Source organism: Solanum dulcamara, chromosome 5 (assembly GCF_947179165.1).
Source record: "Solanum dulcamara chromosome 5, daSolDulc1.2, whole genome shotgun sequence".
In the NCBI taxonomy this organism is placed as follows: Eukaryota; Viridiplantae; Streptophyta; class Magnoliopsida; order Solanales; family Solanaceae; genus Solanum; species Solanum dulcamara.
The window spans coordinates 62,856,714-62,877,116 of record NC_077241.1 but is presented as its reverse complement, the minus strand read 5'-3'; the positions used below and the strand labels follow the sequence as shown (position 1 = coordinate 62,877,116).

The 20,403-nt window shown below is 36.8% G+C and overlaps 1 non-coding gene across 1 annotated transcript; it reads left to right on the top strand.

Annotated features, from left to right (window-relative positions):
* The first annotated feature begins 15,627 nt into the window (after positions 1–15,627).
* LOC129890892 (small nucleolar RNA R71) lies at positions 15,628–15,734 on the top strand. Its single transcript, XR_008767080.1, has one exon. It is a non-coding gene; the product is annotated as a small nucleolar RNA R71 (small nucleolar RNA).
* The last annotated feature ends 4,669 nt before the right edge of the window (positions 15,735–20,403 follow it).

Genomic DNA, 20,403 nt, shown 5'->3' with positions numbered 1-20,403 from the left:
GATTCATTCGAAACCTCTTTTACATAAATCATATATACTATCCTACTAAATTCGGCATTTTGGACTCAAGGTAATACTTGAAACATGAATTCGAGGTCTCCTTGACCAAAATACGTTTAGTCGCAACTAAATTACTTTAACGGTTAAAAGTACCAAACCAAGCTCGGGATCTGTGAAAATTCAACCAAGACCTCCTCCGAGCCTAAAATCATCCCCCAAATTCAATAAAATTGTCAGAAATTCATTTCAAGAGTTCGAACTCCGAATATTGACCAAAGTCAACTCTAAAGCTAAGATTTCATAACCTTCTAACCTAAGACCTCAAATCCAAAAAAACTCCGAATCTGAAACCAACAACTCTCCTAGATCAAATTCCATGTTTTGGAGCTGATGGAGCTATCAGAATTCTATTTCAAGACTCGTAGCTTTGGTTGGTACCATAAACCACTTTTAAACAACTTAAGCCTCTAAGAACTCAAAACTTCCAAAAATCACAACCATTGAAAGAATTTCCAAAACCAACTTCATAAACTGATTAAATATGACTCGGGGGCAACTATCGAGAGGGATAAAATGATAATTTTTTGAAAATTTTCAAAAATGACCTTCAGGATCATTACAACAATAATCTCTGATTTCCTCCACTTTTCGATTGTTTAGGTACTTTTCATATTTCTTGCAGAATATTTTTTAAGCTGAGTGAATCAGTTTTTAAAATGACATTATGCATTCTTTGTGCCAAATAATACCTTAGGGCTTTCGGTGCTTCTATGTTGGATGTTATCCATATATCATTTACCTGTGCATATATCAAATTCCCTCCACTGTTTCTTAGGGAAAATTCATAAGATCTTGAATCTTAATTGTGTTTGCTTGCTCCATCAGTGTTATATTTTATCCTAAGACATCCTCAATTTCGCAACACAGATGTAACATGGGTTTGTAGAAGCTTAAAAATTATATACATTATGTCGTTCTATATGTACATCGGAAATTCAAGAATAGTTTACCTTAATATGGTTAACTAAGTTTTGTATATCATTCTCCTGGGAGTAATATCTCCTCTAAGTTTGAGTTTCTCATCTTCCACAACTCCTACATTTTGATTGCAGGGATAACTCTTTAAACAACCTTTAGTTTAGTAGATGAAGCACAATCCACAATTTTATTATAGGTTGTTGTAGATGTAACCCTTCAATGTTTATATCTGCACGTGAAGCAACTATGACAACTTTTAGAAAAAGGTGAGACATTGTTTCTTAATGTAGCTTTCATAGCACCAATGCCTTGACACAATACTAATCATCATTCTCTTCAAAGTTTTATATGTGGCTATTCTTCTGTTCCAATCCCTCTAGAGGAAGAAGTTGATCTTTGTCATGATCCGAACTTACATCCTGAACATGGTTGGCACTCAGAATCATTGTTGTCCCGAGCGAACCTTTGAGCTAGCATATTATAAAACAGAATACTAACTAGTGCAAAAACTTTTAAAATATGAGCATGTAATGCAATAACATAGAAAACAAACTCATTCACTTCACAATTAAAAATATAAAATCTGTATAAAATGCATATATTTGTAAAAGAACTAAGATGGTAACTCAACTAACTTGTCTATGAAAACTCTAACATACTGAAGAGAGACTACTAGGACAAGACCCTAGGCTACCTGAATACTCTACTAACAACATAAACAAATTACTAACACTTAAGATAAACTGGAGCTCTCTGAAGCAAGGAGGTCTCACTATAGTTGGATAAAAGTGATCTTAATGATGTGTTTTCCGTTCAAACTGTATATCTGAATCTGCTTCATCAAATGATGCAACCCTGAATAACGTCAGTACATGAAATATACGATATGTAAAATAGTTGAATGTAACAATTGGCTAAAACTGAACATACTGAGTTGAATGAATAAGTTTGAAGATAGACTTGAAATAAAGTCAACTGAATAGTAATGCAGCATGTGTACTTTAACACAAAACTCTATGACTGAAAATATGCATAATAGAAAATACTGAAAATAATATAATTTTATTTTTTGGGGAAGTTTCTTACGACCGACATACACCATGTGAGCTCATGATTTTTAACTTACAATCCCAGTTGGGGAGGGCTTCCCTCACCTTTCCAGGGTAGAGAATTAGTTTGTCTAATAGGGATCCACTAATTAAGCCTCAAAGGACTATTCAAATCCTACAGTAGCACACAGTTATGGGACTTGGATTTCTTGGACTCACATCCTCTCGGTGCTAAATAATTCTCTTAAAATAATCTTTATATACTAATATGCTCATATATAGATAAATTATTTGTCTGTGTGAATCAAATATGAGACTTCACTCAAAATAGTTCTTCAAAACTGAACTAAACTTTTTGAAAATTTGACTTTGATAGATGAGATGTTTTTTTTTTTAAATATGAATATATTTTCTTTAAGAAACTGTCTATACTTTTAAAAAAATATTGTTTATACTTTCCTTTTGAAAATATGCATCTTGATGCAAAATATGCTTTCTTGAAACTATTCTAAAGTAATGCACTTGAAGTAAAATATACTTTCTTGAAAGACTTTTTTAAAAATCTTAAACCTTATTTTACTCATGAAAATAATGCATATGAATTACATAATAAGATTTTCAAGCTACTTTTAGTTAAAAAATGTCTGTGATATAATAAGCATGAACTAGAATTAGGTATAGAGAAGTCTATACCAATAAGTTTGAGTATCACCAAAGGAACCAAATCAGTGATGATTCATCACTACCAAGGGAGGTTTCTAGATTCTTTTCAACTTTCTCATTCTCATATTTGCCATTCCCAAATTTTTCAGTAAGTAACTACCTTTGGCTTCATGAGATAATTGGTGTTGATTGTAGTAATGTTGAGGTATATCTAGTCTATAGCTCCATTTTGAGAGTACATCTGTAGTATTGTTGGCTTCTTTATAGGTATGTTTGCAGTGAAAAATTTCCAGCTGACTAATGAGAATTTAGGGATCTTGAATGAATTGGTGAAGCTATCAAGGTGGGTTAGTATCAGTTCTGAGCCAATTTGTGAGAATCTCGGAATCCACTTCTAAAATAATCCTCTTGTAACCATGTTGAATACCCCAGTGCACTTCAAAGGTAGCAGCCTGCACTTCTTCCTGATTGTTGGTTCCATTGCCTAATGGAACAACAAAGGCATATACAATATTGCCTTAATAATCTCGCAGAATCCCTCCTCCCCTATTTTACCAGGGTCGTTTAGTTCACTACCATCTGAACCGCATTCCTTGGTTTCAGTCCCCACCAAGTCATCAGAACATTTTTCAAACTAGTGTGGTTGTGCATTATCCCAAATAGGTTCCCAAAGTATTTCCAAATATGATTAGCAAAATGTCCAGTGACAAAGACATGTTCAATGTGGGAATTAGTTTCTTAAAAACCTTATGATCAAGGGCTAAATTTCTATTAACGATCTATGAATAGATCGAGTAATTTGAGCTAGAAAATTTAAAATCTATGGAGAAGGACTTACGTTTAACAGGTGTAAAACCATCCAATCCAGGTGAAGAGCATGTAAATACATAATGCATCTTATTTTTTTCTACATTGGCATCACACCCCGATGCAAAACCATTCAACGTAGCGAAATGTAAGTTCAAAATAGAATGTATGGTAAAAGTAGAATGATCATAACTTTTGACTTGGATCTTAGATTGACAAGAGGTCAGTAGCGTTGAAACAAAGATTCAAATACCTCTAATTTGATAGGTAATGGGACATATAACTCTTTATATTTTAAGAGATATGCTCATTTAAATTTAATCCAAGTAAACTCTTGTACCTAAATTCAATCCATAAAGAAGCTTTCAACTCAACTTTGCGCTAGAGGATACTAACAACCTTAATTCATCTCCAAAACACTTTTCACACTTGAAATTGATCTTAAATTTATGCACGATTATGAATCATCTGACATGGACCTATATAAATATATAGAGTGGTTCTGATCTTAGATTAGAAATTTTTGGGATGTTACAATCTTAAAGAGTAAGCCCTTTATAAACATATAATCAAAAAAAATTATTTTCTCATGTTTTTGTCTCACTATCTCCCAAATTGAATTTATTGTGAAAAGGTTTTAGTGTTCATCATCTATCAAGCTCTATTAATATTAACATGGTCAATAAGTAAGGGGTTGGTGTTCTCTATAATGTAATCAGTCATTTCTTCAGAGTTTTTCTTAATCAATTTCTGTTTGTTCCATTCTGCTCCTGAAACATACTCTTTCACTTCAATCTTCTTTTCTTCTATATTATTCCCTTCAAAATAGTACATAGCTTCTTTTCTGATTCGGTTATTAAATCGAAACCTAGAGGAGTGATTTAAGGTGCCACCAAATCTTGTGTTCCACCTCTTCTCTGATCAATATTAATTCTGTCCAAACATGGGAAGCTCATGTTACTTGAGTTTTCTATATTTATTCCATATGAAAAAGATACATAGTGATTAGGGAGAGAGTCAAAAATTCCACCACAGTTTTGCACAAAAGACTTTTGATACATAATGTAAAGACCTCAAGCCCAGACCTCCTTTATTCTTAGTAGGGATAATTTGTCTCATGCCATCCAACATTTTCCTTTTGTGCGAGCTATGTTACTCTAGAAAAAATGAGCAATAATCTTAGGAAGCTGATCAATGACTCTTGCATGAGAGTTCATAGCTGACCGTAAGTAAACATGAATGGATTGCATGACATGGAAGATCAATATATATATTCCTGCAAATGATAGAAATCTATTCTGCCATAACATAATCCTTTTCCTTACCTTCTTTTGCAGGTCTTCGAATCTTTTCTCTTTCTTAAAGATTGTACTCTGCTATAGGCACTTTGTCATGCAAATAGACAAGACATTTTGTCAAATTAATGAGCTTTCTAGAAATATTCTCAGATTTTCTGAGAATCTTCATCATCTTCTTTATTGGCTCCTGATGTCTTGAGCAAAAGAGTATAGTGTCATATGCATAGGAGAATTAGTTGGTTTTGGTATTTATTTTGGGATCCCATAACCTTCGTACTCGGTGTCTGCATGTAAGCTGTTATGAACTCTAGCCAAAACTTCTGTTGCAATGATGATGAGGTCGGGGGATGAAAGATCTCCTTGTTTCACTCCTCTAGAAGATCAAAAAAATCCAAATGAATTCCCAATAATTATTAATTAGTATAGAATATCAATTATTATAAACTAGCTTCCACTCCATATCAATAATGATTTTTGAAAAATCAAACTTTCTTAGCACCTTAGTTAAGAAAATTTAAGAGATTCGATCATAGACCTTTGCATGTTCAGATAAACTACCACATTGTGGAATTATTTATTTTACCAATATCTCTTATGATTTTTTAGGTCAATAACATACTTTTAGAGATGCTTCTCCCTTTGATAAATTTTTCTTGATTCCTTGAGATTAGTCCTTGCAACATTGTCACTCACCTCCTATGTATCATTCTGAAAATGATCTTATTAGCAAAATCGCTTAGACTTGTAGGCCTTAAGTCTTTGAAATTGCTAACTTTCTCCATTTTAGGAATGAGGATTAGGTTTGTGTGAGTTATGTATCTAGATATCTTTTTCTCACAGAAGAAAACTCTTATCATATTAGTTACATCCTACCCTACAATGTCACAAAATTTTTAGAAAAGTTGACCTGAAATCCTTCTGGTCCACTGGTACTGTCTTCTAATCAATTAGAGAAGAAACCACATCTTTTACTTCTTTCATGCTAGGTAGTTTTTTGATATCTTCATTATACTCTAGAGTAATTATGGTTAGAATATGTTACAACATCCTAAAGTCTATTACTCTATCTGTTTCCCTGGACTACTTAAGTGCTCAAACTAACTCGTCCGCCTGCAATATTTGGGGAGCAAACCACTCTGAGAAAGTTGAGAAAATTGCTTCTAAGTCATGGGGGAGAGCTTGCTGGTCCAATGTAAACATAAGACCGCCACCACTCTTTGGCTAGGTCACACATCTAAAAATTAGTATATTCCACACCACGGGACATGTTGTGTCTAGGTGCACATGCAAGTGTACGTAGTCTAACAAGTAATATAGTAGCTCTTACGAGCCGGATATCAAACCCACAGAGACTTCATAAAGACCACTTATTTCTATTTAAAGGACTACACCGATTATGCGTGTTGTGAGAGATTGAGATAATGCTATCACTAATTCCTTTACTGTAAGAAAAATTACTACTACTATAAGAGTTACACAGAAAATCAGGTTATGAAAAATCCATGGATGTAGCATAGAATGAAGTCAAACGTAATATTTTCCACCTTTAGTCTTAGATGAGGTGTTTAACTACTGATTTATAGGGTTAATAATACAATTTGGTCTTCCAACCTCTAATTCTCTATCTTTATCGACAGCCTAACTACATCGTTGAGCGGGGATAGGCATGAATTAATAAAAACGCATTAAACTATCATCATATTTATTAACCAAACGTGGTATACATGTATTTTCACTCGCATCCTACATACAAATCACCCGAAGTTACCCTAGCATGAACACGTTCCCTATATTCTTTGTTCTATCTCCTCGTTTTCTTTCAAATTCAAGATAGACAACACATGTATTCTAATGCCGGCCAAACATTACAATAATTAAAACTAAAATACAGAAGTACTTATAATTAACAACTCATCATCAACAAAAGAGTAGATTGTATTATTTCATAACTTCATAGCTACAGCCCCAGAATAAGGACGCTTAGCCACTAATGTTCAAACGAAATATACAATGCATTAGTTCATACACTTTAATCTTCAGCAGAAAAGAGAAGAAAATAAAAACCTAAAGTGGGTGTATCCCTATCTCTGTGCTCTTTCAAAAACTGCGTGAAGCCCTTCTCAAAAGCCCTAGGGTTTTTAAAATAACTCTATAATCCTAAGTTGACCCGAACTTGAATAAAAAAAATCAGAAATTTAGGGCTTCATTGGTGCGGTGCACCAGGGACGTGTCAAAAATTCTCTTTAGTAGTTTCACCCCTGGCGCGGCGCGCCAGTAGTGCGCCAGGAATGCCTCTCAGTTGCTTACCCTTTGACACGACGCTCCAGTAATGCATCCAAGATGAACCTCTGTAGTTTATTCCATGGCGCGGCGCGCCAGGGCTGCTTGTCCCATTTTTTCGCTTTCTTCTTCTTCCATTCAACTTGCACTTCTTTCCATCGACTTCTTTCAAGCATAGACTTATCTCCAAAAATCCTGTAATCACTACACACACCTTAGTGCAACCTAGTTCTTCATTCCATTTAAAACATGCAATTATGTTTCTAAAATATTCTCAAAATAACTACTAAATATGGGCAAACAAGAAACATGGACATATAAATATACCCAAGATAACCACCCCTCACTTAGATTTTTGTTCGTCCTCAATAAAGACCTGATTTATGCATAGACAATGAAATAACATGTATATAAAGAAATCCGACTTGGCTATACAATGGGCATCTCACTAAGCATGTTCACATTTCATTCACCAACATGACTAGTTCAACACCTCCAAACCTCAAGGATTGACTCTGTAACACAACAAACTCAAATACATCATTCAATTAGCAACCATATAAGTTATCAATCCTTTCACTTGGACATGTGCCTCTCACCACAAATAAATCACCCATAAGAACCCAAATAACATTTTTAACATTAGTGGGTGTATAACAACAAAGTTACTCACACTCTCAAACAATTTCATATGCGGTAAAAGATTTACTATAAGCTTGCCCTTAGTATTTTGCTTCGCTAATATAATATTGCGATAGCTTAGGATCACTAGGTCTTCATGGGTTGTAATATAGGCTAAGGAATGGGTAGAAACTATTATTTGGTTATAAATAGTGACTAACTTTCCCAAGTGCTTCATTACATTACACTTCTCATTTACTCAACTTCGAACACCCATTTAAAGTCACCCATTTTCTTTATTGCTTACCCTTTATTTTTATTTTATAGGGCCTCTCTTTCCCTTTTTCTTCCTTTGTTATTAACTTTTTTTTGTAAGATGTAAGTTTATTCCATCCACCAATACCCTACTTCATAAGCTTCATGTTCTCTTATCCCTTTGTTCTGCATTTATTTATTTTAAAGAGCTTAGAATTTTGGATCAACTTAACTTACTGGTCTCCATAAAACAAATGGGGATAGGCTACATAATGAGGGTGCCCGCATATCTTGCTCATCCGACATGGCATGAATCACCAAACCTGCACTCAGGAATAGTAATGTTTTGAAAAAGAAAATTTCAAGGCTCAAAGAAGCTGACTAGGGATTAAGCATTCATGTTAGGAAACAACGGGGGGCATAAAAACCAAGATATCAAAGAAATGCCTACATCATTTCCTACACTCCACAATCTTTATTTTGTTTTGCATACACTTCGGCCAAGTTCTAGCTATCAATATGTGCGCACAGAACACATCAAGTTCTCACACACATGGCACATGTACAACTGAAGAATGTCAACTACAGATTACCAAATATACAAGCATATGAATTCAATATTAATCCAGCATTACTCGAGTCGAATACAAGGGTTTTAGGTGTCTTAAACAAGTCATTTCATTTCATTTCATGCTTTACATCATCCCAATGTGCAGCCTAGTCACACACCATATTTGCAAACAAGCATTCTAACGACGAACACTTTTAACACAGTCGTCATCCATCCATCATAGAGAAACATCACTCAACTAACACTAGCTTAGGCATATGACACTCTTTTTTGTACGGTTCAAAAGGGACTACACTTGGCTAAAGAATCAAAAACAACTACCAAGAAACCCAAAATAGACATACACTAACAAAATCTATATAAAATACAATTAGAGTTCAACCTTCCACCCCACTCTTAAATAAAGCACTGTCCTCAGTGCATAATTAATGCATAACCTAAGAGTGAAAGAAGGAACTCTCTGAATAGCTCAGCCATCATCGCCGCCATCAGTGGAAGTAGTGTCGTCCACATCCATAAGAGCAGTGGCAGCATCATCCGGCTCTTCGTCCTCATCATCACCGCCCATCTCATCAACTATGGACTCATCATCATCCAAGGTCTCCTGAAATGTTGGGCCCATCTGGCACATGTATATGGTACTATTCGTAAGAGGATAACGATCAACTAACTCTTCCATCTCTTCGTCTGTCACTGAATTACCACCAATACGCAATTACAACTCTACCATACCAAATATCTTTCCCATCCAGTTATCATCTCGTGCTTACCAATCAATGGTTGATAATATAGGCCCATGAGCAGTGTCTTGAGCCTTAGTCTTTGTCACATCTACCAGATTACACACTAAGTATGCCACTCTTGGTGCGCACAAGTCATGAACTTTTTCCTCGACCCCTCAGACCGTAACATCTAGATAATTATATTTCAATAACAAAAATGCCACATCTTGTTGTTCTAGAATTTCATCATATTGTGGCGTAGCACTGACCAATCATTCACTTGCAACCCTTTCATCAAGCGATAAACCAAAACAACCCTATCCTTCATCACATTAGACATGTGCTTACCGAGCAATACATTACAAATAATTTTTAATCATACCCGAGCCTCACTATTGATATGCGCATATTATAATGTAGAGTATATCCATGTGTATTTTGCCCTATCCCACTGTGCAGCAGAATTAACACCGCCTAAGGTATGGCAAATATATCTATACGGGGTTGTTACTTCATGTCTAAATACTCGGAATAGTCATAATGGGGAGATCCTAAGAATTCATTCAATGCTCGAGTGGTAAAATATATAGTTTTATCTCTAACTTCCACCCTATTGCTACTAGACTGTTCAATATTCCAATTAGCATAAAATTCATGAACTAGAGTCATATTACACTCACCTTAGTCCTCAAAGATGTATTGAAGACCCAAATTATACACCATCTCATGAATTTGAGGAAACTTCGCCTGCAGCCTACCTTTATTGACATATTCATCACCCATGTACTTTGCTTCTTTTGGGACTCGAACCAATCCAACACATATTACTCTACCACCTGCTTGACGAAATGTCGTGATGGTAATCTTGAACTTGTTGGTTCCTCAGATGATGAAGCCCCTTATTTTTGGGATCTTTTGTTACCTTCTCCTCCTTCTAGTTATTTTCCTTTAGGTGTCATTAGAGAAGAGGAAGGAAGAGTTTATATAAAGAGAGAATCGTATTTGGACAGTGGTGGTGTTTTTAGAATGGTGGGTGGTTAGACAAAGAAGATAAAGTGGTGTTTTGGGATTTTAGTAGTTCTGTAGGACAATGTAGGTGGTGAAGAAGGGTTTTTATAGGAGGAATTAAAGTGGGAAGATGAATAGAAAAGGTTGTGGGAGAATGGGGGTCGGGTAGTTGGAGAGTGTAGGTTGAGATAATGGAGTAGTGGGGGGATTTGGGGGGTATTTGGGGGGTTTTAAACATTTATTTCTGAATTTAAACCCAAAACCGACACAAGCAAATTAGTGGCATGGTGTATCAGTATTGCACCCACTTGCAGAATTTCAGAGAAAAGGGTTGGCGCGGCGCGCCAAGATCACACCCGTCCAAGTCCTCTGTTGTTTGTACCATGGCGCAGTGAGCCAACAGTACGTCAGCTCGGTAGGTTTTAGAATTTTGCTTCTTTTTGTTCCAAATTGGCTCCTGTTAATCTGCGCCTTATCCACACACCATTATAAAAACAAACACGATGGGTTGCCTCCCACCTAGCGCCTTAATTTTAGTCGTGGCACGACATTAGAACTTCTTCTACTCCTAATATTACCAAGAAAGATAATCTAAAATCAAATGATATCCTAAAACACAAAAAGAAAATCAAAATTTACACAATTTAGATCCTAATACAATGCATGGGTCGCCTCTGGTGTAGCACCTTAGTTACCGTTGCGGCCTGACCCAACTACTTTTTCACTCATCTTCCAGTTTTATGGCTTTCTCATCACGGTCAATATCCTCACCAAAGTAGTGTTTAATTCTTTGTCTATTTACCAAAAATGTAAACGTCTTCATTGCATTCCACAACTCTATGCGGTGTCATATGCACCACTTCAAAAGGTCCACTCTACTTGGACCGTAACTTTCCTGGAAAGAGCTTGAGTTAAGAGCTAAAAAAGAGTACATTTTTTCCCTATTCGAAATTTTGAGTGAAAATATGCTTGTCATACCATTGCTTTTTTTTCTCCTAATACTGCTTAGCATTTTCATAGGCATATAGCCTAAACTCTTCTAACTTGTGCAATTGATCTAACCTCTTCTGTCCTGCTAACTCTGGGTCGAGATTAATCTTATTGATTGCATATTAGGCTTGATGTTCTAACTCCACTGGTAGGTGACAAGATTTACCGAATACTATCTGATATGGGGACATCCTGATGGGGGTTTTATAAGCAGTTTTGTATGCCCATAATGCCTCATCTAGCTTTGTTTCCCAATTGTTCCTTTGTGCATTGACAATCTTTTGTAGTATCTGCTTCACCTTTATGTTGGAGACCTCACCTGTCCACTGGTCTCACCCCTTATTTAGCCAAGAGATTCTTCACTGTTTGATTGATGAAGTGTGATCTTCCATCACTGATAATTGCCTCGGGAGTGCCAAATCGAGTGAAGATGTGTTTCTTTAGGAACTTATTTACCACTTTTGAGTCATTCATGGGAAGGCCCACGGCTTCAACCCATTTGGACACATAATTCACTGCCACTAATATATATTGATTCCCATAGGATAATGGAAACAGACCCATGAAGTCCATTCCCCATACATCGAAGATTTCAACCTCTGGAATGTTGTTGAAAGGAATTTCATGTTTGTGCCCACTTGTTGACACTAATCACAGTTCTTTACAAATCTTGCAACATCTTTAAATAGAGTAGGCCAAAAGAAACTTGATTGAAGTACCTTATGGGCAGTATGCTTACCTCCATGATGGCTTCCATATGGTGATGAATGGCAACAATCCAACACTTGGCGTACCTTAGTTTCGATCACACACCTCCTAACCATTCGATCAACACCTTTATTGAATAAATAAGGCTCGTCCCATATGTAGAACATGAAATCATGCATAGGCTTTTTCCTCTGCTACAAGGTAGCATCCGAAGGAAACACTCCACTAACCAAGTAATTGACAACATCTGCATACCACGATAATTCAGTCACCTCTACGGCCAATAGTTGCTCATCTGGAAATTCTTCTATAATCTGCAGTTGTTCTCCAATATGTGTTGAACTCTCTAACCTGGAAAGGTGATCAGCAACTTGATTCTCACAACCCTTGCGATCCTTGACCTCGATATCAAACTATTGTAGCAATCCATCTTATGATCCTTGAATTCGTATATTTCTTATTTAATAGGTACCTAACAGCTACGAGATCAGTGTAAACAATCACTTTAGTACCTACCAAATAAGATCTGAACTAGTCAAATGCATAAACTAGTGCCATCATCTTCTTTTCTATGACAATGTAGTTGTCCGGAGCTGAATAAAGGGTCTTGCTTGCATAATAAATAGAGTGAAAGATCTTCTCTTTGTGTTTCCCCAAGACTTCCACTACTGCTACATCACTACATTACACATAAGCTCAAAATGTATCTCGCAATTAGGAGCAATTAAAATTGGAGCTTTCGTGAGCTTGTTCTTCAACAGCTCAAAGGCCCGTACACACTTCTCATAGCATGTAAACTTAGCTTCCTTCTCCAACAAGATGCACATGGTCCAGACTATTTTTGAGAAATCCTGAATGAACCTTCTATAGAACCAGCATGACCCAAGAAACTGTGAACTCCTTTGACTGAAATAAGGGGAGGTAGCTTCTCTATCACCTCAATCTTGGCTTTATCTACTTCCAACCCTTGCTTTGACACTTTGTTACCTAAGACAATTCCTTCTTTTACTAGAAAATGGCACTTTTTCCTGTTTAGTACAAGATTTGTCTCTTCGTACCTTGCTAAAACTCTATCCAGATTTTGCAAGCATGAATCATATGACTCCCCAAAAACTAAGAAGTCATCCATGAAGATATCTACAAAATCCTCCACCGTGTCCTGGAAAATCGCCATCAAACACCTTTGGAAGGTTGTAGGTGCATTACACAATCTGAATGGCATACTCTTGGAAGCATAAGCTCCATAGGGACAAATGAATGTTTTCTTTTCTTGATCCTCAAGAGCGATCGAGATTTGATTGTACCTTGAATAACCATCCAAGAAACACCATTACTTCTGTCCAGCCAATCTGTCCAGCATTTGATCAATAAAAGAAACTGGGTATTGATCCTTCCTTGTTGCTTCATTCAATTTGTTGTAGTCTATGCAAATCATCTAGCCAGTGACTGTTCTAGTGGAAATTATCTCATTCTTCTCATTTGTGATCACCGTCATCCCCTCTTTTTTAGGTACACACTGGACTGGACTTACCTATTTACTATCTAAGATGGGGTAGATAATGCTTGAATCCAGCCACTTAATGACCTCCTTTCTCACCATACTTTTATTATTAGATTCAGTCTACGCTGAGGTTATGAAACTAGTTTGTGCCCTTCCTCCATGAATATCATGTGCATGTATAAGGCTGGACTAATCCTATGTAGGTCATCCATTTGCCAGCCCATGGGTTTCTTCCGTCGTCTAAGCACCTATAAAGTTGTTATAACCTACATTTCAGACAAAGCAGACGAGAGAATTACTGGTAAAGTGTCAATTGAACCAAGGAATGCATACCTGAGATGAGATGGAAGTGGTTTTAATTCCAGTTTTGGAGCCTCCTCAGTTGAAGGTTTGGGCGAGGGGCCCAACACTCTATTCAATGGTTCCACCTATTTTTTCCACATGCTCATGTTGTGAGAATCCAACACACTAATAATTTTTGAGCCAGTACATCCCCTTCTATGTCTTGACCCATTAACACTCTCTCCATAGGATCTTTAGATTCTACATATTTCTCTGCTACTGCTTCATCAATTACTATTATTACAGATAGCTCTTCATATAGCGCATGTAATTTCAATGCGTTATACATATCGAATACTTCCACCTTGTCATGAGCTCTTATAGTGAGTCGCCCTACTGCTACATCTATTAATGTTTTTCCTATTGCAAGGAATGGTTGTCCCAACATGAAAGGAACCTCTAGATCTGACTCAAAGTCTAGGATGACAAAGTTCACAGGGAAAATGAGTGATCCCACTTGGACTAATACATCCTCAATAATCCTATCTGGTCTGGTTACTTAGCGGTCTGCCAGTTGTAATAGAATGGTGGTAGGCTTCAGATATTTCCAAAACCCAACTTCTTAAACATAGAGGTAGGCATCAAATTGATGTTTTCCCCTAAATCACATAATCCTCTTGCATTCACACAACTACCAATAGTAACATATACTGAGAAACTCCCCGTATCTTTCTACTTTGTTGGGAGCTTAAGTTTATTTAGAATTATTAAACTGCACTCATCAGTGAGTGTCACTGTTTCATACTCAGTCAGCTTATTTTTTTTGTCCACAATGTCTATGACATACTTGGCGTACTTAGGGATATCTTGTAAAATATCAATCAAAGGTAAATTAATTCGTAACTGTTTCAGCATGTCAATGAACTTCTCAAAACATTCCTCCTTTCTCCTTTTCTTAAACTTTTGTGGGAACGGAGAAAGAGGTTTTGTTTCTGATTCTTCATCCACCTTTGCCTGCTGGATTCACCTTCTTCCCCAACTTTTCCTTTACCTTTCAACTCATCCGATATCGATTGGGGAGTCAATTCAGTTAGTTGCCGACCACTATGGATACTTACTGTATTTACCTGTTTGTGGTTTGGATCAGTGTTACTTGCCAAACCTTCTTGCTGGCGAGAGTTCTGTGCACTTTCCAACTACCTAAACTATTTTTTGAGATTCTGAGTAGCTAACTGATTTTGATTCACCTCTCTAGCTAACTTAACCTGGTTAGTCATGATTTGTTTCAATATGTCCTCTACGCTCATGCTTCCTGATTTCCCTGAGCTCTAGTTACCTTGGCCTTGATTATTGTATTGTTTCCTACCTCCTTGTGGTATGAATTGGGTCTTCCCTTGATGCTGATTTCCAAGTTCGGGTGGTTCCTCCAATTTGGGTTATAAGTAATTCCGTAGTTCCGGTTAACTCCTCCCCTTAGTGAATTACCCATAAAGTTCAAAAACTCTGAATTAGCTCCATAATAATCTATTGAATGCTCACTACTTTCGCAAACCTAACACCACATTGGTTATTGTTGAACCTTATTCACTGTAGCCTGTTGTTGTCCTAGTGCCAGATTGTTAAAATGTGTGGACATCATATTCTGTATTGATGAAATATGTGTAGTCAAGGCTGTTATGGCATCTACTTCCAACATTCCTGCTTGTTTCTGCACCACTGGTTTGGAATTCCCTCCATTCCACTCAGGATTTTTCTAATATATGCAGTTTAGAAGTTATATAACTCATCATAAGTTTTTTTTTCCAACACTTGTCTGCTTGCATCTGAATCAAGGAGAATTTTGGTGTTGGGTTTCAACCCCTCAATAAAGGTATGTATATACACCTCATTCGCCTAGTGATGGTGGGGGTAACTGATGAGAAGAGATTTAAACCTATCCCATTCTTGATATAAATTCTCTCCAATATTTTGTTTAAAGCTTAGGATTTCACTTCTCAACTTTGCTATCTTTCCCAAAGGAAAGAACCTGATCAGAAACTTAAGAGCTAAGTCATTCCAAATAGTGATGGAATTGGGTAGTTCCGAATTCAACCACCTCTTTGCCTCTCCTAACAACGAAAAGAGAAATGATGTTAACCTCACATAATCAGAAGATACCCCCATTGGCGTGTAAGTATCGCCAATTTCCAGAAAGTTATAGATATGTACTTGGGGACCTTTGTGAGGTATCCTAGTAAACTGCCCATTTGTGTGCAAAAGTTGCACCATATTCAGTTTCAGCTCAAACCGTCCTCTAGCCGGCGGTTTCTGAATACTGGATGTGACATTTGCTATGACTGGGACTGCCACATCTCGAACTGTCCTTGCTGCCATCTTCACAGGTATATCTTTTAGGGTATCTCCTCGGGCAAACCATGATTATTCTTCAAATTGAGTTTCTGTATGGGGTATTCAGAGGCCGCTCTTCGCCTTTGTCGATGGAAGAATCGTTCAGGCTCAAATAATAGCTCTACAAGCTCCTTGCCTCTGCCTAGTGTAATGCCTCAGTCACCTACAAAAATGAACAGATAAGATCAAGTTGTTAACACTAACACAATAATATAGAAACTTCAAAGAAAAATAAATTGCCTAATTGAAAGTTCCTGGCAACGGTGCCAAAAACTTATTGCGCCCAGGTGCACACGCAAGTGTACGTAGTCTAACAAGTAATATAGTAGCTCTTACGAGCCGGATATCAAACCCACAGAGACTTCATAAAGACCACTTATTTCTATTTAAAGGACTATACCGATTATGCGTGTTGTGAGAGATTGAGATAATGCTATCACTAATTCCTTTACTGTAAGAAAAATTACTACTACTATAAGAGTTACACAGAAAATCAGGTTATGAAAAATCCATGGATGTAGCATAGAATGAAGTCAAACGTAATATTTTCCACCTTTAGTCTCAGATGAGGTGTTTAACTAGTGATTTATAGGGTTACTAATACAATTATGGTCTTTTAACCTCTAATTGTCTAACTTTATCGACAGTCTAACTACATCGTTGATCGGAGATATGCATGAATCAATAAAAGTGTATTAAGATATCGTCCTATTTATTAACCAAACATGGTATACATGCATATGTCACTCGCATCCTGCATACGAATCACCTTAAGTTACCCTAGCATGAACACGTTCCCTTTATTCATTGTTATATCTCCTCATTTTCTTCCGAATTCAAGGTATACAACACATGTATTCTATGCTAGCCAAATATTACAAGAGTTAAAACTAAAATGCAGGAGTAATTATAATTAACAACTCATCATCGATAAAAGAGTAGATTATATTATGTCATAACTTCATAGCTACAGCCCCAGAATAAAGGCGCTTAGCCACTCATGTTCAAACGAAATACATAATGCATTAGTTCATACACTTTAATATTCAACAGAAAAGAGAAGAAAAGAGAAACCTAAAGTGTGTGTATCCTCGTCTCCGTGTTGTTTCAAAAACTGCATGAACCCCTTCTTAAAAGCCCTAGAATTCTATTTATAGGGTTTTTAAAATAACCTTACAATCCTAAGTTGACCCGGACTTGAATAACAAAAAATTAGAACTTCGTAGCTTCATTGGTACGACGCGCCGTGGACGCGCCAAAAATTCCCTTTAGTAGTTTCACCCTTGGCGTGGTGAGCCAGCAGTGTGTCCAAGATGAACCTCTGTAGTGTATGCCCTGGCGCAGCGCCAGCAATGCGCCAGGCTTCTTATCCCATTTTTCGCTTGCTTCTTCTTGCGTTCAACTTGCACCTCTTCCCATTGACTTCTTTCGAGCACATATTTATCTCCGAAAATCCTAGAATCACTACACACACCTTAGTGCAACCTTGTTCTTTATTCTATTTAAAACGTGCAATTATGTTTCTAAAATATTCTCAAAATAACTACTAAATATAGTCAAACAAGGCAAATGGGCATATAAATATGCCCAAGATCAGGACACCACTAATCCCACATTTTACAATCTCTCATGGCAACTCACAAAAAATACATAAGAATCATAACTAAGTCTACTTTGAAATTGAGCTGAGTCCATCTTTCTAAAATTTTCAAACCTGTTTTGTTCCACATCATACATAACTAAAATGTCCCCAACTGGTACACCAACACCTAAAAAAAGCATATCGTCAAGTGTAGAATCTATGACGGCAGCTAGTTGTCCTTCTGGGCCTTAAAAACTTGAGATCGAACGTTGATCAGGAGTTTGCCCTCTATTCCTAGTCTAAGAACCATCTAGAGTATTTGGTTACCTACCAATCTAAGTGATACCCTCTAGTAAGCCAAGTATTCAGAATAGAGTTTCCAAAGGAACTAGCGTAGCTATAAATTTGAATGGCACCTGAGTTGGTCCCACCTCCTCTCCAAGTCTATGGTCACCTTTTTCCTCATACTCTACCTTAGGAGACTCTTCTCTAGATGGGATACAACTCTAGCTGGGTCTGCAACTCGGTCTCATCCACACCATGGCCTTTGCCTTGTTTGTATGACATGAGCAGCAGGTGTGGGTGATTGAATAGGCTCTTGATCTCTACCCATTGAAGCATGTGTCTCCACCATCTGTGAGAGAATGACAAAACGTATTTTAGTAACCGATGGAATTAAGTAGACACGCTAAGAAAGAAAATATAGAATTTTTCTAAAAGTCTTATAACCTCACAAAGATAGATAATGTACATTTATGTACCAATTCACATGACTTTATTAGACTCAGCTTGTATTTGTGAGGCCTAATGAATCTATTACCTGATATAAAATTGTCAGGATCCAAAATTGAGGAAGTAATGACACATATTTAATCCACCGATAGATAAGCAAACTCAAAATCACAAAATAAAAATACAAAATACAAACACAAAAATTAATTTGAGAATCCAAGTCATGAAATGATGCTTTTTATAAAACTCATAGAATATGCAAAAAATAGATACAACTCTTCCCAAAATCTAGTGTCACTAGAACAAGTCTCTAGGTGTATCAAAGTATGATAATAGCTATTACAATATCTAAAAAATATGATAGATAGAGACAAAATAAAAAAGGTAAGAGAGATCCAAGAACTTTGGATCAATCAAGAAACTATCTAGGAATCTTGGATAATCAACTAGCGACAATGATCATCTTTCACTTGTACTGATATTGGAACCTTCACAACAAAGGTATAAAAAAGGCAAGGGTGAGTATGAAATTCATATGGACTCAACAGAATCAATGTCTAACCCTAACATGAAGTGATGAAGTGATGATAAGGATCAGCCTCCAAAATTCAATAATTCGCACGGGGTATCATCACCAACATCGCAGATCTGAATGAAGATATGCAAAAATGAATTCATTTCCTCCATTTACTCCAAATATCATTTGAAAAATAACAGAATCTAGGAATTTCCATTTCACATGATCATAGGTCTTTATAAGATCACATTTGTTAAATACATCTAAACCTACTTGCTTTCTCGTTGAATCCATTACTTCATTTGTTATCAACGTTGCATTCAATTATTTTGTCTATCTTTGACAAACACATTCTACGAAGTAAAAACAATCTTGTACAACAGTACAAGACCTTCTTAAGTCTAATGGAAAACACCTTAGAGATAATATCATAGAGTTTTCCACTAGACTGATAGATCTATAGTCTTTTAATCTCGTAGCTTCTTTCTGTTTAAGAACGCCAACAATAACAAGACATTCATATCAAGGCAACACACTGGACCGAATGAATCCCTTATCCAAGAGATCCTGTTGCTGAACATTGATCTCTTTGAGCTTTGCGGGTCCCATACGATAGGGCAGAATAGAAATACGACAAGTGTCCGTCTCAAGGTCAATGGAAAAGTCGGTATCATGCTCCGAGGAAAGATTAGGTAGGTCTGCGGGAAACATATCCGCAAACTCTCACACTATAGGGACTGAATCAACTGTACGGCGCTCCCTACTAACATCTCTTACATAAGTCAAGTAGGCTAAACAAACACTAGCAACCAACTGTTAAGGCTGAATATAAGAGATAACCCCAATCGATGTGCGACTAACATAGCCCTGCCACACAACCGGAGGGATACCAGGCATGGCTAATATAACGGTCTTAATATAGCAAGCCAAGATCGCACTATGAGGAGATAACCAGTCCATCCCTAGAAAAATATCAAAGTCCGGCATATCCAACTTAACAAGGTAAGCCCAAGCATCACACCCCTGGATAGTCACTAAGCAGGATTTGTACACCTGATCCATTACTACAGACTCATCCACGGGAGACGAAACACGCACTGGCGCTGATAAGGGCTCAGAACACATATGGCTTTGGAATTCCATTCACCATCCTGTTTCTGCACTCTTTTTTCTTTTCTTTTGTGGCTTCTATTCATATTTCGTTACCTACACGACAGTGTGTATAACAAAAAAGGAAAATGTTAATTTATTTAACAAATCAGTGAATGGAACTAGTACTCAACTGTTCGGGTTTGAGTTTCTTCTGCAGGAGTCTCTTTTCTGGAATATGCAATATTCAAGTTGTAAATCCGTAATTGAACAGCAGCAGAGAAAGAATGAACAAGCTTGTAGTTGCAGTTTGTCAACACCGATCACAAGTTGAATAATTTGAAGAGGAAAAAACAACAGGG